This window comes from Pleurodeles waltl, chromosome 2_1 (assembly GCF_031143425.1).
Source record: "Pleurodeles waltl isolate 20211129_DDA chromosome 2_1, aPleWal1.hap1.20221129, whole genome shotgun sequence".
Lineage (NCBI taxonomy): Eukaryota > Metazoa > Chordata > Amphibia > Caudata > Salamandridae > Pleurodeles > Pleurodeles waltl.
This window is the reverse complement of record NC_090438.1, coordinates 77,475,141-77,496,912: the sequence shown is the minus strand read 5'-3', so window position 1 is coordinate 77,496,912 and position 21,772 is coordinate 77,475,141.

The window sequence follows — 21,772 nt, the reverse complement described above, 5'->3', positions numbered from 1 at the left end:
TCTGCCCCGCAAAGAGTTAAATGTCAATTGGGGAGAGGAAAGTTACCAGGACAGATATGGCAAATTGATTTCATTGGACCACTACCGATTAGTCGTGGGTGTCAATACGCCTGCACCGTAGGGGACACTTATTCTGGATACTTGATTGCTGTCCCTTGCAAACGTGCTACTCAGCATAATACTATCAGAACTTTGGATTTGTTAATTTTATACTATGGAGTACCACTCCGGGTCCAGAGTGACAATGGGTCACACTTCAAAGGCAAATTGGTGCAGGGCTACTGTTCTCAGCACAATATTGAGTGGATATATCATATTCCTTATTATCCACAGGCCTCAGGACTGTTTGAAAGAATGAATGGTTCACTGAAAGCTAAATTATGAAAATTATCGGATGGAACTTTTAAAAACTGGAGAGAGCATTTAAATGAAGCCCTCCAGATTCTGAACAATAGACCATTAACAAATGCTGAAACACATTTTATGCGAATGTTAACTCCAGCTTTGCAAATACAACCACATGTGGCCACCGATACCATCACATACTGGGAAATAAAACCTGGAGCCTTAGCTCCTTACAGAGCCACACCCGAATCTGCAGGTCTTGACTTACATGCTTTACAAGCATACAGACTGAAACCCCAAGACATAGCACTGTGTGAAACAGCTGTTGGAGTACAGATTCCCCCAGAGGAGTTTGGATTGATTGCTCCCAGATTTGGGTTGGCCCTCAAAGGTATTCCAATTTTAGGGGGAGTTATTGATGCAGATTACCAAGGAGAAATCAAAGTTATCCTGTTAATAGTGGAGACGTTGACTTATTCATTCAAATTGGAGACAGAATTGCCCAACTTGTCATAATTCCAGTGTGTGTCTGGAGGAGTGGTGAGGAAGGGGACTGTCCCAGCCCTTCTTACTGTGCGTGGGGAGGGAGGCTTTGGTTCCACTGATAAATACCCTGGTGCTAAAGTCTGGGTTGAATCACCAAATGGCCCTCCAGAACCTGCAAAAATTATAGCAAAGGGCCCCAAAATGTCCTGTTGATTATGAAACCAGGAAAGGAAAAATGGGAACATATTCCAGCTGATAATTGTTATTTACGAGAATGATCATTCTTGTTTCTTTTACACATCATACTACAGCTTGTTTTTGCCTGAGTGTTCCATGTGGTCTCCTTTTGGGTGTGTGTGTGTGGGGATGGGAGAAACCTAACACCCACAATTTCAACTTGATTGATCGACCACGTCGTGCGACACCTGTACTGTATCTGAATGACAATATTTGGAGTCATTTGGAGCAAACCGTGCTCAAGATATCTGACTTCTGCATGGGTGCCATGCGAAGCACTGTAGATGTTTTGTCAATGTGTTTGATCCCCATACCAACGCCGACAAGCATCTGTAGGAGGCTGGCCTGGCTTGTAGTGGGTACCAGAGGTACTTACACCTTGTGACAGGTCCAGTTATCCCTTATTAGTGTAGAAGAGGTGTTTCTAGCAGCTTAGGCTGATAGAAGGTAGCTATAGCAGAGCAGCTGAGGCTGAACTAGGAGACATGCAAAGGTCCTACTATACCACTAGTGTCATATGCACAATATCATAAGAAAACACAATACATAGATATACTAAAAATAAAGGTACTTTATTTTTATGACAATATGCCAAAAGTATCTCAGTGAGTACCCTCAGTATAAGGATGCCAAATATGCACAGATATATGTACACAATACCAAAATTATGTAGTAATAGTGTTGGAAAATGGGTTATTGGTAGGGCAGGTAGGTACCTACACCTAGCAACAAGCCACTAACCTCCACATAGGTACAGTTAGGTCTCAGTAAATTAATCCCAGCTCAACCCTTGGTAGCTTGGCAACGAGCGTCAAGGCTTAACTTAGGAGACAAAGTGTAAAGCATTCAAATATCACAAAACAGTAATTAAATAAAACACAGGAAACAGTTTAAAAATCCAAAACCAATTTATAAAAATAGTTTATATTTTTATCTTTAAAATGACACAAAAACGATTAAAATCGGTTCAGGGGAACCGGAGATATGAATTTTTTAAGAACTATTACTTTTCTAGCGCTTAGAAACAAAAAGCGCCAATCGGGTCATCTGGTTGCACCTCGACCGGGGCAAAGTCAAACTTTCAGGCCGACCGCGATGGAGCCCTGCTCGGCTACAGGTCGCGGGAGGCCTCGGTTAAAAAGTTACCTTCTGACTTACTCTTTATTTTGAAGTTTTTCTTCACCAGGACGAACCTGCCAGTTGAATCCGACCTCCTGGAGCCCTTGTCTGGATACGCAATGTGGGTTTCCTCGGTGGAGACTTTTACCTTCGGACTTAGTCATTTTTTCGAGATGAAAATCCTTCGACCGGGGTAAACCTGGATCTTGATCCGACGTCCATGGAGCCCTTCTCGGATACGATGGCTGGGAGGTCCCGGTCAACTTTTTACGTTCGGACTTAGTCTCTTTTTTGGATGTTTTTCTTTACCGGGATGAACCACGAAGTCAGGCCGGGTCGCGGTTGAGGCAAGCCGGCTAGAATTTCCGCGGCGGGTCGGTCCCTCTCTGGAGCTTTTTTCCAAAAATTCTCAAATCTTTTCCAAACTTCTGGGGCTTCACCCAGATGTTCTTTTAAGGTTCTTTTGGGGTCCACAGCTCACCCCAAGGGTCCAGAAGTTCTGTGATGGTCGTTGGGGGGTGCGGACTTCAACTCCCAGAATGCACCTGGCGCAAACTCCTTTTTGGCCACTGGACAGTGGTTAGCTGGTCGCTTTCTTCAGGAGTTGGTGCAGGGGACTCTGGTTTAGCAATTTTTCACCTGTAGCAAACAGGGAGTCCCTCCTTGAACCAGTTGAAGCCAGGCAAAGTCCTTCTTGTGGTGAAGCCCAAGTGTGCAGCTGGTGCAGTCCTTCTGAGTGCAGGGTCCAGGTGCAGGCCAGGGGTCCAGCAGGGCAGTCCTTCTTCTTCTTTAGTTCCTTTCTTGTTGAATTCTGGAGGGGATCTGAGGTGTGGGTGCAGGTCTGCCAGTTTTATCCTTGCTCCTGGGTGAAAAACAGGGGGGCCCTGGTTCTCCAATCAGGGACAGGGTCGTCCCCCTGTGATGACCACTTCCTGGGAAGTGTGCCAAAAATCCATCCCAGAAGGCAACAGTCTCTAAAAATCCAACATGGATGAATCTGATTTTTGGAGGTTACATCTGGCTGAGCCCACCCACTGGTGTGGCTAAAAATCATAAACACACCCCTCTCCTAATCTAATCAAGGGGGCACCTAGCTGTCTGGGGTTGCAGGATGTGGGGGTGTTGCTGGGTGCTGCAAATGTCCTTCTCTGCCTTTGAAGACCAGTTTGGCAGCCCTCCCCCTTCCTGCCTCACCATCTGCTGAGGGGAGATTCTCTCCCCCAAGCACATTCCTTTGTGTGAAGTCTGGCCACTTCACACCTCATCAAGGCAGCCTGGCAGAAGCTGCTGCAGGTTGGCCAATCAGAGCACAGCAGCAAAAACAATGCAGAGCTGAAATTGGCAACTTTTTAGGTAAAGTCTAAACTTTTTACCTGAACTAGTTATATTAAATCCAACAACTGGAAGTTGTAGGATTTATTACACAATTAATTTGATACCAAATTCTTGGTATGCAACATTTAAGGAGACTTTAAAATTTAAAATAAAGTCTGCCCATTCTAGCCTATGAAGGCCATTTACTTCAATGAGGGAAAAACGAATTTGGCTGTTTTTACCTCACCAGGGCTTATAAATCTATTTTTATAAAGTCCCTGCTTATAGTTACATGGCACCCAGCCCTAGGGGCACATAGGGCACACCTTAGGGGTGACTTATACGTAAAAATAAGGTAGTTTAAGACTTTGGAAGTACCTTTAATTCCAAAGTCGAATTTGCATATAACTTTAATTTAAAAGCAGCCAGCATGGCAGGCTTGCTTTTAAAATGACACTGGGCACCTAAGCAATGCACCTAGGTGTGCACCACCTATGCTGTGGTCCCTAAACCTACATGCTCAACCATATACTAGGGACTTATAGGTAGGTTAACTTAGCCACTTATAATTAGCCTAATTTGCATATCCATTTTACACAGAGCACAGGCCCTGGGACTGGTTAGCAGTACCCAGGGCACCTTTAAAGTCAGGAAAACACCAGCAAAAAGTGGAAAATGGGGGCAAAAAGTTATGGGGCCTCTGCAATCAGCCCTGTTTTCTCACACAGCCCCCCCCCCCCCCAGCCCACACGCCCAGGAGACTCAGCCCAACCCTGGGAGAGTCTTCCTGGCTTGTTAGGCGAGGAAGACAGTGAAGAAAACTGGCTGTCCCTTTGCAGGGCCTACTCTGCCTTATATCCTCCTGTCAGGGTCACTCCCTATGGGTAGTGAAGCCATCCCAACAGTAAAAGGACCCAACACAAACTGAAACTTTCCTCTAGGGGGGTCTTCCTCCTTTCTCTCTGCCAACTTGGGTAGTGAGGTGCCCACCTCCCCTACTCCAAACTTTGCTAGGGCAACACCTAGCTTACCCAAAGAGGTCACCCAACACTTGAGCAACCCCACCATGACCAATAGAGTCAGGGGGCCTACTTTGCTATTGGCCCTGGGGTCTGCCTCCCAGGCCAAGTACAGTGCTGCCAGGAAGGCTAGCACCCAGCAGAGGCTACTGACAGCTGTCAGTACCCAGAACCACACCCTAAGCTCTCCACTGACAGGTGGCTGAGCTGCTTTAAGGGCAACTTTGGGGTCCTGGCACCCCTCTTGCTGTCTAGAGTGGGGGGCTACCACCTCCTGTGGCAGACACCCTCCTTCCACTCTCCCTTCTGTCAGTGCAGGGGCAACACCTAGCATCTGGACAGCTGCCTGACTACTCAGGACTTCCTTGGGGTCAGGTGAGGCCTCACCAGTGCCAACTCTGGGCTCCCCCCCTACTGGGGCAGAAGGCCTTTGGCTCCCTGGAACTCTCTTTAAGAGTGGCCTACCCTTCCTTTTCTTCTTTCCTTTTCTTGGGGACCCCTGTCTCCTAACTGTAGGGACTGACTCCCCAGGACTTTGGGTTGGGGGGGGTGCCCTGGGCGACCACCCCATCTGTGACCAGACTCACCTCTGGGAGGTCATTGCCCAGGATACAATCTAGGGGAAGGTCAGCACTGACTACCACCCTAATCCAGTCAAGGATACCCTCCCTCTCTAGGGGCACTATGGCTACAGGTTTGGAGGTGACCTCCCCTGTGGCTATCCTGACTTTCTTTGTCTTTCCTGGGACATACATGTCTGGGGTCACTAACCGGTCACTCACTATAGTGTGACTGGCACAGGTGTCTCTCAGGCCAGTGGTAGGGATCCCATTCACTTGAATGTGGTGGAAGTGCCTACTCCCACCCTCAGGGATCACCAGCTTACCATCTGGTCCTGTCTCCCAGCACAATGCTAGGAGGACTTCATCATCTGAGGAATCCTCCTCTATGGCTACACTGGACAGCCCAGTGCTAACCACCTTCCTTGGACAGGCTGCATCTCCTCTGAAGTGACCTGTCTGCTGACAGTCAAAGCAAGCCCTACTGTCCAAGAGTTTTTTTAACCCTGGGTCTCCCTGTCTCTGCTTGTCAGAGTGGGAGTGGGATTTACTCTCCTCCTTCTTAGGGTTCTGGGGTACAGAGGGAGTCTCTGTGGTGGGCTTACCACCTCCCTCCTTAGGTTTTTGAGGACCTGTCCCCCCCTTCTTGGAGTCTCCCCCCTGGGACTTGACAACCACCCTGGTTCTCAACCACTCATCAGCTGCCTCCCCTAGCTCTCTAGGGTTGGTCTGCTTAGAGTCCACTAGATGCTGGCGTAACCTTTCTTGGGTACAATTGGTCAAGATGTGCTCTCTCATGATCAGATTGTATAACCCCTCATAAGTATCTACTTTGTTACCAATAATCCAGCCCTCTAGTGCCTTTAGTGAAATGTCCACAAAGTCAACCCAAGACTGGGTACTGACCTTCTGGGTGTCCCTGAACTTCATCTATATTGCTCTGGGGTCAGACCAAACTTCTTGGCTAAGCACCTCTTCATACTAGGGTATGAATCTGCCTCCTCCCCCCTTAAGGTCAGAAGCCTATCCCTCCCTGAGTTGGGGACCAACTCCCACAAAAGAGAACCCCAGTATTGAGGCCTAACCCTTCTCATTTGGAGTGCCCTCTCAAAGGCCCCGAGCCACTTATCTATGTCATCCCCCTCTACATAAGCAGGGACTACCCCCTTGGGTAATCTGGGGCAAACTCCCCCACCCATGGACACCTCAGCTTCTTTATCGCTGCTTCCATCTCTTTTCTCTTTGTATGCCCACTTTTTCTTTTCTAGGGCCAGCTTCTCTGCTTCCAAAGCTATGTATGCTAGCTGGGCCTCCAGCTCTCTTTCTCTGATGGATGGGTTCTCTCCTCCTGAAAGGACCCCCTTCCCACCACTAGCTTTGGATCTGCCCCTAGTGACTGTATTTACTGAGGACCGTTCTTCCTCATCCTCACTTGGGCTCAGATGCCTTCCCTCCCCTGAGTGGTTAGAGCTTGCATCCTCCCTTCTTTCTCCCTCCTCTGGAGCTTCTTCTGACTCTACCTCTTGGGCCTCAGCCCATGCTGTCAGGGATGTGATCAGGATTTGCTTCCTGAGGTCAGTGGTTGCAGGCAACCATCTTTCAATACACAACCCCCTAAGCTGGACTACTGTCAGTGTGGGTAGGCTAGCCAGATCAAGCTCCATGGTTCCCTAGTTTTGTGTCAACAAAAACATTTTGCAAAAATTGGAAACAAGCATTTAGAAAAATTACAAAAATTCAATAATTGAAATTAATCCAAATTAAAAATTAAAAACATTTTTTGCACTAGGACAATTTAAAGGATTTTTAATTTGTTTTACCTAAAACTGTAACGTGATATTGAACACAAGTACAGGATCCCGTCGCTGTTTCCAATTATGTTGGAAAATGGGTTATTGGTAGGGCAGGTAGGTACCTACACCTAGCAACAAGCCACTAACCTCCACATAGGTACAGTTAGGTCTCAGTAAATTAATCCCAGCTCAACCCTTGGTAGCTTGGCAACGAGCGTCAAGGCTTAACTTAGGAGACAAAGTGTAAAGCATTCAAATATCACAAAACAGTAATTAAATAAAACACAGGAAACAGTTTAAAAATCCAAAACCAATTTATAAAAATAGTTTATATTTTTATCTTTAAAATGACACAACAACGATTAAAATCGGTTCAGGGGAACCGGAGATATGAATTTTTAAAGAATTATTACTTTTCTAGCGCTTAGAAACAAAAAGCGCCAATCGGGTCATCTGGTTGCACCTCGACCGGGGCAAAGTCAAACTTTCAGGCCGACTGCGATGGAGCCCTGCTCGGCTACAGGTCGCGGGAGGCCTCGGTTAAAAAGTTACCTTCTGACTTAGTCTTTATTTTGAAGTTTTTCTTCACCGGGACGAACCTGCCAGTTGAATCCGACCTCCTGGAGCCCTTGTCCGGATACGCGATGTGGGTTTCCTCGGTGGAGACTTTTACCTTCGGACTTAGTCGTTTTTTCGAGATGAAAATCCTTCGACCGGGGTAAACCTGGATCTTGATCCGACGTCCATGGAGCCCTTCTCGGATACGATGGCTGGGAGGTCCCGGTCAACTTTTTACGTTCAGACTTAGTCTCTTTTTTGGATGTTTTTCTTTACCGGGATGAACCACGAAGTCAGGCCGGGTCGCTGTTGAGGCAAGCCGGCTAGAATTTCCGCGGCGGGTCGGTCCCTCTCTGGAGCTTTTTTCCAAAAATTCTCAAATCTTTTCCAAACTTCTGGGGCTTCACCCAGATGTTCTTTTAAGGTTCTTTTGGGGTCCACAGCTCACCCCAAGGGTCCAGAAGTTCTGTGATGGTCCTTGGGGGGTGCGGACTTCAACTCCCAGAATGCACCTGGCGCAAACTCCTTTTTGGCCACTGGACAGTGGTTAGCTGGTCGCTTTCTTCAGGAGTTGGTGCAGGAGACTCTGGTTTAGCAATTTTTCACCTGTAGCAAACAGGGAGTCCCTCCTTGAACCAGTTGAAGCCAGGCAAAGTCCTTCTTGTGGTGAAGCCCAAGTGTGCAGCTGGTGCAGTCCTTCTGAGTGCAGGGTCCAGGTGCAGGCCAGGGGTCCAGCAGGGCAGTCCTTCTTCTTCTTTAGTTCCTTTCTTGTTGAATTCTGGAGGGGATCTGAGGTGTGGGTGCAGGTCTGCCAGTTTTATCCTTGCTCCTGGGTGAAAAGCAGGGGGGCCCTGGTTCTCCAATCAGGGACAGGGTCGTCCCCCTGTGATGACCACTTCCTGGGAAGTGTGGCAAAAATCCATCCCAGAAGGCAACAGTCTCTAAAAATCCAACATGGATGAATCTGATTTTTGGAGGTTACATCTGGCTGAGCCCACCCACTGGTGTGGCTAAAAATCATAAACACACCCCTCTCCTGCCCTCTCCTAATCTAATCAAGGGGGCACCTAGCTGTCTGGGGTTGCAGGATGTGGGGGTGTTGCTGGGTGCTGCAAATGTCCTTCTCTGCCTTTGAAGACCAGTTTGGCAGCCCTCCCCCTTCCTGCCTCACCATCTGCTGAGGGGAGATTCTCTCCCCCAAGCACATTCCTTTGTGTGAAGTCTGGCCACTTCACACCTCATCAAGGCAGCCTGGCAGAAGCTGCTGCAGGTTGGCCAATCAGAGCACAGCAGCAAAAACAATGCAGAGCTGAAATTGGCAACTTTTTAGGTAAAGTCTAAACTTTTTACCTGAACTAGTTATATTAAATCCAACAACTGGAAGTTGTAGGATTTATTACAACAATTAATTTGATACCAAATTCTTGGTATGCAACATTTAAGGAGACTTTAAAATTTAAAATAAAGTCTGCCCATTCTAGCCTATGAAGGTCATTTACTTCAATGAGGGAAAAACGAATTTGGCTGTTTTTACCTCACCAGGGCTTATAAATCTATTTTTATAAAGTCCCTGCTTATAGTTACATGGCACCCAGCCCTAGGGGCACATAGGGCACACCTTAGGGGTGACTTATATGTAAAAATAAGGTAGTTTAAGACTTTGGAAGTACCTTTAATTCCAAAGTCGAATTTGCATATAACTTTAATTTAAAAGCAGCCAGCAAGGCAGGCTTGCTTTTAAAATGACACTGGGCACCTCAGCAATGCACCTAGGTGTGCACCACCTATGCTGTGGTCCCTAAACCTACATGCCCAACCATATACTAGGGACTTATAGGTAGGTTAACTTAGCCACTTATAATTAGCCTAATTTGCATATCCATTTTACACAGAGCACAGGCCTGGGACTGGTTAGCAGTACCCAGGGCACCTTTAAAGTCAGGAAAACACCAGCAAAAAGTGGAAAATGGGGGCAAAAAGTTATGGGGCCTCTGCAATCAGCCCTGTTTTCTCACAAATAGCAAAAGGAAGTAATGCAAGCAGTGTAAAGTACAATAGATTACAATAGGAGCACATAGGTATAGGGGCAACACAAACCATATACTCCAAAAGTGGAATGCGAACCACAAATGGACCCCAAACCTATGTGAGCTTGTAGAGGGTCACTGGGACTGTAAGAAAACAGTGAGGGTTAGAAAAATAGCACACCCCAAGACCCTGTAAGGTAGGTGTAAAGTGCACCTACAACCCCCAGAGAGCACAGAAGTTGTGATAGGGGGATTCTGCAAGGAAAACAAACACCAGCAATGCAACAACAGTGTATTTCCGGACCTGAGTACCTGTAAGACAAGGGGACCAAGTCCAAGAGTTGCGACAGTGTCAAGGGTGGGCAGGAGTCCAGGAAATGCCAGCTGAGGGTGCAAGGAAGCTGCCACCGGATGGAAGAAGCTTGGTGTTTTGCAAGAACGAAGAGGACTAGGAACTTCCCCTTTGGAGGATGGATGCCCCACGTCGTGAAGAAGCTTGCAGAGGTGTTCCCACGCAGAAAGACCACAAACAAGCCTTGCTAGCTGCAAGGGTCGCAGTTAGGTTTTTTGGATGCTGCTGTGGCCCAGGAGGGACCAGGATGTCGCCACTTGGATGAGGAGACAGAGGGGGCACCCAGCAAGTCAGGGAGCCCTCACAGAAGCAGGCAGCACCCGCAGAAGTACCGGAACAGGCACTTAGAAGAGGACTGAACCAGAGTCCACCCGAAGTCACAAAAGGGTGTCCCACAACGCCGGAGGACAACTCAGAAGGTTGTGCACTGCAGGTTAGAGTGTCGGGGACCTAGGCTTGGCTGTGCAGAAAGGAAATCCTGGAAGAGTGCACAGGAGCCAGAGCAGCTGCAAATCACACAGTACCCAGCAATGCAGTCTAGCGTGGGGAGGCAAGGACTTACCTCCACCAAACTTAGACTGAAGAGTCACTGGACTGTGGGAGTCACTTGGACAGAGTTGCTGAGTTCCAGGGACCACGCTCGTCGTGCTGAGAGGGGACCCAGAGGACCAGTGATGCAGTCTTTTGTTGCCTGCGTTTGCAGGGTGAAGATTCCGTCGACCCACAGGAGATTTCTTCAGAGCTCCTGGTGCAAGAAGGAGGCAGGCTACCCCCAGAACATGCACCACCAGGAAACAGGCGAGAAAGCTGGCAGGATGAAGCGATACAAGGTTGCAGTAGTCATCTTTGCTACTTTGTTGCGGTTTTGCAGGTGTCCTGAGCAGTCATCGGTCGATCCTTTGGCAGAAGGTGAAGAGGGAGATGCAGAGAAACTCTGGTGAGCTCTTGCATTCGGTATCTGAAATTATTCCCCAAAGCACAGATCCTAAATAGCCAGAAAAGGAGGTTTGGCTACCTAGGAAGGAGGATAGGCTAGTAAGAAAGGTAAGAGCCTATCAGAAAGAGTCTCTGACGTCACCTGATGGCACTGGCCACTCAGAGCAGTCCAGTGTGCCAGCAACACCTCTGTTTCCAAGATGGCAGAGGTCTGGGGCACACTGGAGGAGCTCTGGGCACCTCCCCTGGGAGGTGCAGGTCAGGGTAGTGGTCACTCCCCTTTCCTTTGTCCAGTTTTGCGCCAGAGCAGGGCTGGGGGATCCCTAAACCGGTGTAGACTGGCTTATGCAGAGATGGGCAGCATCTGTGCCCATCAAAGTATTTCCAGAGGCTGGGGGAGGCTACTCCTTCCCAGCCATCACACCTATTTCCAAAGGGAGAGGGTGTCACACCCTCTCTCATCGGAAATCCTTTGTTCTGCCTTCCTGGGCCAGGGCTGCCTGGACCCCAGGAGGGCAGAAACCTGTCTGAGGGTTTGGCAGCAGCAGCAGCTGCAGTGGAGACCCCGGAAAGGCAGTTTGGCAGTACCCGGGTTCTGTGCTAGAGACCCGGGGATCATGGAATTGTCTCCCCAATTCCTGAATGGCATTGGGGTGACAATTCCATGATCTTAGACATGTTACATGGCCATGTTCGGAGTTACCATTGTGACGCTCTATATAGGTAGTGACCTATGTATAGTGCACGCGTGTAATGGTGTCCCCGCACTCACAAAGTCCGGGGAATTTGCCCTGAACAATGTGGGGGCACCTTGGCTAGTGCCAGGGTGCCCACACACTAAGTAACTTTGCACCCAACCTTCACCAGGTGAAGGTTAGACATATAGGTGACTTATAAGTTACTTAAGTGCAATGGTAAATGGCTGTGAAATAACGTGGACGTTATTTCACTCAGGCTGCACTGGCAGGCCTGTGTAAGAATAGTCAGATCTCCCTATGGGTGGCAAAAGAAATGCTGCAGCCCATAGGGATCTCCTGCAACCCCAATTCCCTGGGTACCTCAGTATCATATACTACGGAATTATAAGGATGTTCCAGTATGCCAATGTAAATTGGTGAAATTGGTCACTAGCCTGTTAGTGACAATTTGGAAAGCAGAGAGAGCATAACCACTGAGGTTCTGGTTAGCAGAGCCTCAGTGAGACAGTTAGTAATCACACAGGGAACACATACAGGGCACACTTATGAGCACTGGGGTCCTGCCTGGCAGGGTCCCAGTGACACATAGACTAAAACAACATATATACAGTGAAATATGGGGGTAACATGCCAAGCAAGATGGTACTTTCCTACAGCATCTTGTTAGATATTTTCAGTGCTACTAACTGCGATAAAGGTGTGCAAGATCATGATGTTGAAAGCCACTTCAGCCCCTACGAGTATTGCAGGGACTGTCAGGAAACAACCAATGAAAAGTGGGACAATCTCAGATAATTACCTACAACATTACTACCGGTGACGTGTGTTACTACATGTCCTGCAATTCTTGTGACATTGGAAAATGCATTCAATTGAGCTTAGAAAAGAAAACATCAACCTCTCAAAACTTACTGTGGGAACACAGAGTTTTGTGCTTTTACTGAACGGATAGGCATTGCAAAAATATGTTGAATCTTATGGTTTGTCGTCATCTAGTGACTGCTGCCAGTCACATTAAACATGTCAAGTTGCCAGCTGGCTGGCTGTTTTCGTGTGGAAACCTGACCTTCACTTATATTCCAGCTAACATAACGGACGGGCCGTGTACTTTCACACGTGTGGGACTCTAACTCTATATATACTCGTTATCCTACAGACACTATGCAACTAGATGAAAATTGTTATTCAGATGTTCAATTATTATCCCAATCAGAGTATCTAAGCTTAAGTCTTTCCATTGTAGGTGTGCCTGGCTTAGCTGCATACAATACCAGGGTGTTCAATAGGTTAGCTTGTCTAATATTTAAAAATATTAACCATACTTCTACTGCTTTATCTGAATTTTTGTACGTGGTACCAGGAAAGCTGCATTACAAAATAGAGCTGCCATAGACTATCTTTTGCTAAAACATAATCATGGTTGCAATGAATTTGAAGGGATGTGTTGTTTTTATCTTTCTGCCCACTCTAAATCTATTCAGGCCCACATTGATACCCTACATACATTAGTGAAAGGGGTAAAGCAGGATGTAGATAAGGGATGGTGGGACTGGTTATTTCAATGGTTACCTGATTTCTGACAATTACGCAAAGTTTTTGGTGGAATTTTTGTAGCATTAGTTCTTATTATATCATTATGTTGCTGTGTACAATGTATTACTAATTTGCTTGCAATGTTTAGACTGAAAAAAGTTTATTTTAAACCTGTAGGCTACACGACTCAATGACCAAAGGGTGGAATGTAGTGATATTTGTGTGTTGACCACTGACTTTGTGTTGCATCACTTTGCACCTGGCTTAGCTGCCCACTGTTACTTTAGTGGTCACTAGTTATAAACTCTCTTTTGTATTCAGCCTAGACTCTATTTGGTGTTCAGCTTAGCTTCACCGCCACATTAGAGGTGCGAGTACTTTTCCGTACAAACATGTTATGCAACGTGTTTACTATATCTGCGTGTTCTCTTTCTCACCGAAGAGCTAGGACATATTATCACCTAAGAACTAGTACATAATATGGAGGAGTTAGGCAGTCAGCACGATAAGAATGTACAAGACTGATGTTTATAATGCAATCAGGGAATAGTTTGACTTGGTGAGGGGTGCTTTGGGTTTTTGGCCAGATCCCAACACATTTCTTTCAAAGCTTACCTAAACTAGCCAGCATTTTAGAATATTTCTTTTTTTATGGGAGGGTGTTTTCTACAATGCCCCTTCTCCGGTTCTTTAACATATAAAAGATGTCCCTGCTCTGCAGCTGTGGATTCCGAGACCTCGGTCAGGATTTAGATGTCAAATGCCTGACACCTGTCCCGTGAGGGTGGAGCTCTCTTTCTCGCAGTTGAACAGGGTCATCTTCTTGCTGGCATGAGAAAGATGAAGAATCTGACAGGCCCTACAGTGATGAAATTGTGTAAATTATTTGCTTTGCATTGTGCATGAATATATATCAATATATCAATATAAGTGTTTGTATCTTGCATATATATATTTGCTAATTAGAGATTGAAGAGTCTTTACACATAGGGCCTCATTATGACCCTGGCGGGCGGCGGAGGCTGCCCGCCAGGATCCCGCCCTCCAAATTACCGCACCGTGGTCAAAAGACCGCGGCGGGTATTACGAGTTTTCCCCTGGGCTGGCGGGCGGTTCCAGTTAAACCGCCCGCCAGCCCAGGGGAAAACGACCTTCCCACGAGGATGCCGGCTCGTAATCGAGCCGGCGGAGTGGGAAGGTGCGACGGGTGCTACTGCACCCGTCGCGTATTTCACTGTCTGCAAGGCAGACAGTGAAATACATTTTGGGGCCCTCTTACGGGGGCCCCTGCCGTGCCCATGCCATTGGCATGGGCACGGCAGGAGGCCCCAGGGGCCCCGCGACCCCCCCTACCGCCATCCGGTTCATGGCGGCTTTCCCGCCATGAACTGGATGGCGGTAGGGGGGGTCAGAATCCTCATGGCTGCGGAGCGCGCTCCGCAGCCATGGAGGATTCCAATGAGCAGCGGAAAGTCAGCGGGAGACCGCTGACTTTCCGCTTCTGACCGCGGCTGAACCGCCGCGGTCAGAATGCTCATTGGAGCACCGCCAGCCTGTTGGCGGTGCTCCCGTGGTCGGTGGCCCTGGCGGCCACCGGCCGCCAGGGTCAGAATGACCCTCATAGTCTCATGTTATTGTTGCTGTTAGACTTTTCATCCTTGGCGTGGTCTCCCTTAACTTTTTGCCTCTGTTCCCCAGGTTGTTGATGTGTGCTGGACTCTGATGTTACTGTTTTTGTTACTATGGTCACTTTACCACTGCTAACCAGTGCTAAAGTGCAAGTGCTCGTTTACAAAATGTGTATGTAACTGGCTTATCCTTGATTGGCATATTTGGTTTACTAGTAAGTTCCTAGTAAAGTGCACTAGAGGTGCCAGGGCCTGTAAATCAAATGCTACTAGTGGGCCTGCAGCACTGGTTGTGCCACCCACATAAGTAGCTCTGTAATCATGTCTCAGACCTGCCACTGCAGTGTCTGTTTGTGCAGTTTTAACTGTAAATTCGACTTGGTAAGTGTACCCACGTGCCAGACCTAAACCTTCCCTTTTCTTACATGTCAGACACCCCTAAGGTAGGCCCTAGGTAGCCCCAAGGGCAGGGTGCAGTGTATGGTTAAGGTAGGACATACAGTAATGTGTTTTATATGTCCTGACAGTGAAATATTGCTAAATTCATTTTTCACTGTTGCAAGGCCTGTCCCTTTCATAGGTTAACATGGGGACTACCTTTTAATCTGATTAAAGTGTAGATTCCCTTTGGGAGCGGATGGACTTGTGGAGTTTGGGGTGTCTGAGCTCACAATTAAAAAAAAAATCTTTTAGTAAAGTTGATTTTAAGATTGTGTGTTTGAAAATGCCACTTTTAGAAAGTGAGCATTTTCTTGCTTATACCATTTCCGTGACTCTGCCTGTTTGTGGATTCCCTGTCTGGGTCAGTTTGACAGTTGGGCTGGTTGCACCTCACACTAGACAGTGACATAAAAGGAGCTGGGGTGTAGCCTGCATATCCTGATGATCTGTGCTAGGAGGGAGGGGAGGATTAGTCACTCACACCTGAAAGGGCTGTGCCTGCCCTCACACAATGCAGTCTCCAACACCCTGGTGAGTGTTTGGGGCCTGGCCTGGGCAAGGCAGGATTTCACATTCAAAAGAGACTTTACTTTGAAGTAGGCCTACTTCAAAGGAGAAATTGGGTATAAGAAGGTCACCCAAAACCACAGACTTTAGAAACCCTTCTGGAAACAAGAGGAACCTCTGTCTGGAGAAGAGCTGAAGAGCTGAGGAAGAAGAGCTGTCCTGCCTGTGACTGTGCTTTGTGGAGCTATCCTGCAGTTGCTGCTTCTACCACAGTAAGAGGGCAAAGACTGGACTTTGTGTGCCTTCCATCTTGAGAAGAACTCTCCGAGGGCTTGATTTAGAGCTTGCCTCCTGTTGTTTGAAGTCTCAGGGACAGCAAAGACTTCTCTCTGCCAGCACCTGGAGTCTCTGGAGAGACTCCTATTCTGCCCTGTGGTGCCCATCCAGTTCCTGGGACCCTGAAAGGAGAAGCTTGCAGCCTAAAGAAAAGGAAATCCACGCACAGAGTGCCGTGCGGGGAAAAGATCGACATGATTCCGATCTGCGGCTGAAGACACGACGCGCCGCCAGCTTTTCGACTAAGAATCGACGCTTGCTGGAAAAGAGACCAAAGAATTGACGCAGGGAGCAGGAGAAATGACGCGCAGCATCGCTGACGGAGGCTGGGAGATCGCAACCCGTGCTACGTTGTTTTCGGATCATCTTGCGGGCAGATTTCTGACTCAAGCATCACTGGGTGTGTAAAAACAACGCAAGGCCTGCCCGGACCTGAGAGTGTTGACCGGATCGACGCATCGCTCTCCTGTGGAGAGAAGAAACAAAGCGCCCGACCCGGCGAAAGGAGAAAACGATGCACAGTACCGCTCGTGAGTGGAATCAATGCATCGCAAGCCTTTTTTTGATGCGCACTCGCCCGTGCAGGGTTATTTTTTACGCACCCCAGGTACTTTTTCACGCTAGTGTTAGTGTGTGTTTAAAACTACTTAAAGACTCTTTTAGCATTTTTATTAATAACTTGACTTGTGTATGGTGGTCTTTTGTTGTTTTTGTCTTGTTTTGTTTAGGTAAATATTTTTTTTCTAAACCTGTGTTGTGTCATTTTGTAGTGTTTTCATTAAGTTACTGTCTGTGTTGGTACAAATACTTTACACCTAGCACCTGAAGTTAAGCCTACTGCTCTGCCAAGCTACCAAGGAGGTAAGCAGGGGTTAGCTGAGGGTGATTCTCTTTTTCCCTGACTAGAGTGAGGGTCCTTGAGTGAGGGGGTAACCTGACTGTCAACCAAAGACCCCATTTCTAACAGTTGCACATTTTGAAAGTACACTTTTTACTATTCAAACCTTCCTTCACGAACCTTGCAAAAAGGCTATAATAAATGTCTTCTTCAAATTAAAAAGTGCATTCCAGAGAATCTTCTAGACTCCTTTCAGTGTGTATATTTTGGCTCAGTCAAAAATAAATTAAAACAGACACTCTGCACCAGAACCAGCAACCTACTAAGAGAAGCTGCCTGGCTGCCAAAATGACTTACCTGGACTGCTTTGCTGTAAAGGACTGCTGCCTTGCTGTTGCCCTGCTGCCTTGCTGGTCCCTGGCTGTGCTGAAAAGTGTTCTCAAAGGGCGTGGATTGAGCTTGCCTCCTGTTCCTGAAGTCTCAGGGCCAAAATTACTTCATCTCTGCAAGGAAACTCCTTGTTTGGTGAAAATCGAACCACAGCCTACCGGAATCGACACACAGCCTGTCCAGCGGTGAGAAAATCACAACGCAGCGCCAATGTTGCAACCGGAACTTTGACGCACAGCCCACTGGATCGACGCATCACCGAGCTGGAACAACGCAGCCTGACTTCCTGCGAGAGGAATCAACGCAGCGCCAGCCGTGTGGCAGAAATTCCACCGCATCATCCATTGGATCGACGCAACAGCTGTGACTTCATCCTGCAAGCCCAGGATTTCCATGCATCGTCCCTGGGAGTCAAAAGACCCCGCTTCACAAAGAGGATTCAAGCCTGCACGCCGGAAATCGATGCAAAGCCCTTGCCGCATGGAAAAAGAATCAATGCATCGTCTGTGTGCGCCCGGAAAACCAACGCACACCTACCTTTTTCCACACCTCTCCTCCTCTGCGGTCTTCGTGCGTGTAATTGTGACGCAAATCAGATACCTTGTGCTAATAAGAAACCATTGTTGTTTTTAAGAACTAAAGACTCTTCTTATCATTACAAAAGGTAATATTTCAACTTGTGATTATCAAATCTGGATTGTTTTGACCTTATTTTAATCAGATAAATATCTTATATTTTTCTAGACCTGTGAAGTGTCTTTCTGTGGTGTTCTCACTGTGCTATTGCATGACTTATTGCACAAATACTTTACACATTGCCTTCTAAGTTAAACCTGATTGCTCAGTGCCAAGCTACCAAAGGGTGGGCATAGGATAATTTGGATTGTGTGTGACTTACCCTTATTAGGATTCTGGTCCCTATTTGGACAAGGGTGTACCTCTGCCAACTAGAGACCCCATTTCTAACATGTGGCTTTTCATAACAGTGTCTCTTGAGTCACATATCAAAGGGGTTAAACTAGGAAAATAATTCTAATTGGTCATCATATGATAATCAGTTGTGTTTCAAATAATGTTTCATCTGGATTTCTTGCACAATCAATGGTTTAATCATAATTGCTTGCCTGTGTGTCAGACCTTTCATTATTTGTCATACATCTAGGACATTGAACAGAGCACAACTACCCTTAAACTGTTGCAATGTAGCATCCACTTCTGTCTTGTAAACTGCAAAACAAACTAACACACTCATTGCATGATGTTATCGGTGATGTCATCAATTTGGGATATCATCAGTGATGTCATAAATTATGTTATATGCAAGGCCATAAGCAGTGCATGGTAGGGGTGCAAGTTATAGCTAGCTCTGCTAACTATAACTGGTGAACTTCTGTGGTTGTTTGAGTTAAAAACTTCAATGTTGCCATTGACATATACATCAGTATAACCTTTTTTATATTTTGTGATTTTGTAAGGATTTTTTAAACTACAAACAGATATATTTTCACACCTAGCTATAATGTTACTTTAACCTTTGTTTTTTCAGTGACTATGTATATCATATATATATATATATATATATGTATATATATATATATATATATATAGATATATATATATAGATATATATATATATACCTAAATATATTCTTGCATTAGTTCCATGCAGTTAACAATGTCAGAAAATGGTCTGATTACTTACATGCAATCCTCATTAGTCTAATTCCAATTCTTCTTTGTCCTATTTCTTTCTCTTTAAAGACAATTTTCATCTTGGAGAAAGGCAAACACTTTGGTACCGAAAAAGTACACATTAACCTTTGTCCCGTAAGGCTACACATGGACCTCCATCCCATGACCTTCTGTACAGAAGACAAGAAGGACTGACGTTAGGAAGTGCCAGGTCCCTGATGCAGTGCTACTAAAGGAACAACAACCCACCAATAAGTATCAAGAGACACACCAGGATCCAACTCACCAAACAACCCATATCATGAGCTCAAGCACTTAGGTCACCACGGTGAGGAATCAACCTCAGACAGAAGCACTACAATGAATTCCACAAACAGTGAGGTATCATGACCAAAGAAAGAGTGGAAAGGCCAAACAGCCCAGCCTGAATGTCAAGGAAACAAGGGAGGATCAAAGGGTCTGACAGAGCCCCAATTCACCTAAGTCAGGCTGAACCAACAGACCAGGGGCAGGCAAGGAAGGAGATTCAACAGCAGAGCCCCCACAATAAGCCATAACACTGGAACAACCCCCAAGAAGATACTCAACCAGACAGCACACCAAAGCCAAAGCCATATCCAAAAAAGCAAAACAGCAACAAACGGTCATGATGCAGTAACCTTTGTACTCAAAATCACAAGAGTGATGCACTTTTCCATTTCTGTGTTACAAGCTGGGAAAAGGAGATTGGATAAGAGAAAAATCAGACACACAGGACAGTCTGCACTGTGTAGTAGACATCTTAGCAGTATTGTTTTGTAACAAACTCTCTGTAACTGGCATTTCCTGAAAAGTCAAGCGTCGTCAGTTTGTCTCTTTTATGGAAGATGTGGTATTAGTTTTCACTTAACTTTCTTAGAACGCATGCATGACATTCTTTAATGCACATGCCAGATCGTCCATTCAGGGAATCATCCTATTCTGTCACATAAAACCATTAGCATAAAATAACAACCTAAAGTCTATGAAGAACTGAGAGAACTGTGAAATAGTAAAAGTTAATTTTCATTAACAACACGTTTATGAATGCAGCTCTCTTTTCCCAATGTTCACCAATACAAATCCTTAGAAAGCAACAAGTCTTGGCAAGGGAATTCTAAGATGCATGTAGTAAGGACTTTGCTGCAGTAATAGTGTATCACAATTGCCTAGCAAATAAGCTGTGGAACATGAGGGAGGTTATACCCAGAAATCCAAGATATATTCTGCTTCTTCAGCAAATGCAGCAATTTCAAGCCTCCTGAGAACTGTAGCTCAGACAGCCCTGACATTATGGGGGCATTACGAGTGTGGCAGTCTTCGGACCATGTTGGTGGTGGCAGTCATACAACCAACAGGTGGTGAGAAAACCGCAAATATATGACCATGGCGGTATTCAAAACAGAATACAGCCAAACCACTGCTGGCACCACCACTGCGGTTTTCCTGCCACGGACAACAGTAGCCACCTGCAGACCATGATTCCGCCAGACAGATTACGATGCAGCACACACCACCAAGGTGTCCGTCGTGGTCGTACCACCACAGAAACCCAGGCGGAAACCAACCGTATAAAAGAAGACTTTCACCTTCAGAAAGCCATACTCATCTGGAGTCGCCATGGAACCAGAACTACACGTCTTCCAGCTGCTCCTGCTCGCCCAACGACTTTGGAACCAGCAATGACGATGACGATAGCAACCCTGAGTACATACACACTTATCTGTCACTGTTGTAAAATGGCAAAGTACCTACGCACACACAACATACAAATCGAGAATTGGTGGCGAGGGTGTCTCACACACATAACATCACACTCACTCACAGACATCCACATATACACCCGCACATACATAGTACACACTACGGCCATCACACACACGTCAAAAACACACACCAACCCCCAGATACATAGCACTAGCACAGTCACACACAACAATACACAACACCACCAAACAACACTACTATACCACAACCGCAACACCAGCAAAGCATTGGCAAGCACCCACAATAGACTCTACCCCTTGTCAAATCATACATACAACACCACATACCACCACAAGGGAACGAACACACACTATCACTTAACCATACAACAAAGCATACCGCAAACACAAACCACAATGTATCTGACATACAATTCACCACACACACTCGCACACAGTCCAAGCACATAAAGGCACACAACACTGCATCAAACACATGTCAAAACAAACACCACTCAATACCATCCCAACATGTTCCCAATATACAACATGCCCATCACACAACACACACCCATCACTGGTGGGCAAATTCCCTGCACACAACCTCACATGCTCCCAGACAAAACAGGTAGCACAACCACCACTGACACACAAATACTCACATATAAACAATGTCAGCTAAGAACAAATCTGTCCTAAGAAAAGAAATGCAGGACAAAGATGTAACATTGAAACCAACAATAGGTTGGTCCAAATATGTAATATTTGAATATATTATGTTAAAATGTCCAAGGCCACAGGCCAGTCCAAGACAATATTGTGCAACATGCACACAAAGCACATGTGTGTGCCCCCAATGTGACTCCTGACTGCCATGTAACCTTCACATGTAGGGACATCAAGTTGCCAGACAAGCACTTCAGGGATTAGAGGGGGATTTTGGGCTTTGGATTGGGAGGGGGACATTTGGGTTTGGGCTTGTTGGGGGCTTAGGTCAAGGCTTAGGGGAGGATTGGGTACTCTTGGGAGCAGTTGACTTCTTGGCGAGGGAGGGGCATGGGTACCTGCAGCTGGCAGGGGAGGCCTTGGAGGTGGAAGGGCCAAACCTGGGGAGGGACACAAAATGCTTAGGGGTATCACGGGGTGGGAGAGGAGTAGAGAAAAGTGCGAACTCCGAGAGGAAAGCTTTCTTTGACACACGGGACGGTCATGGCAAAAGGGTTTGGGTGTAGAGGGAGA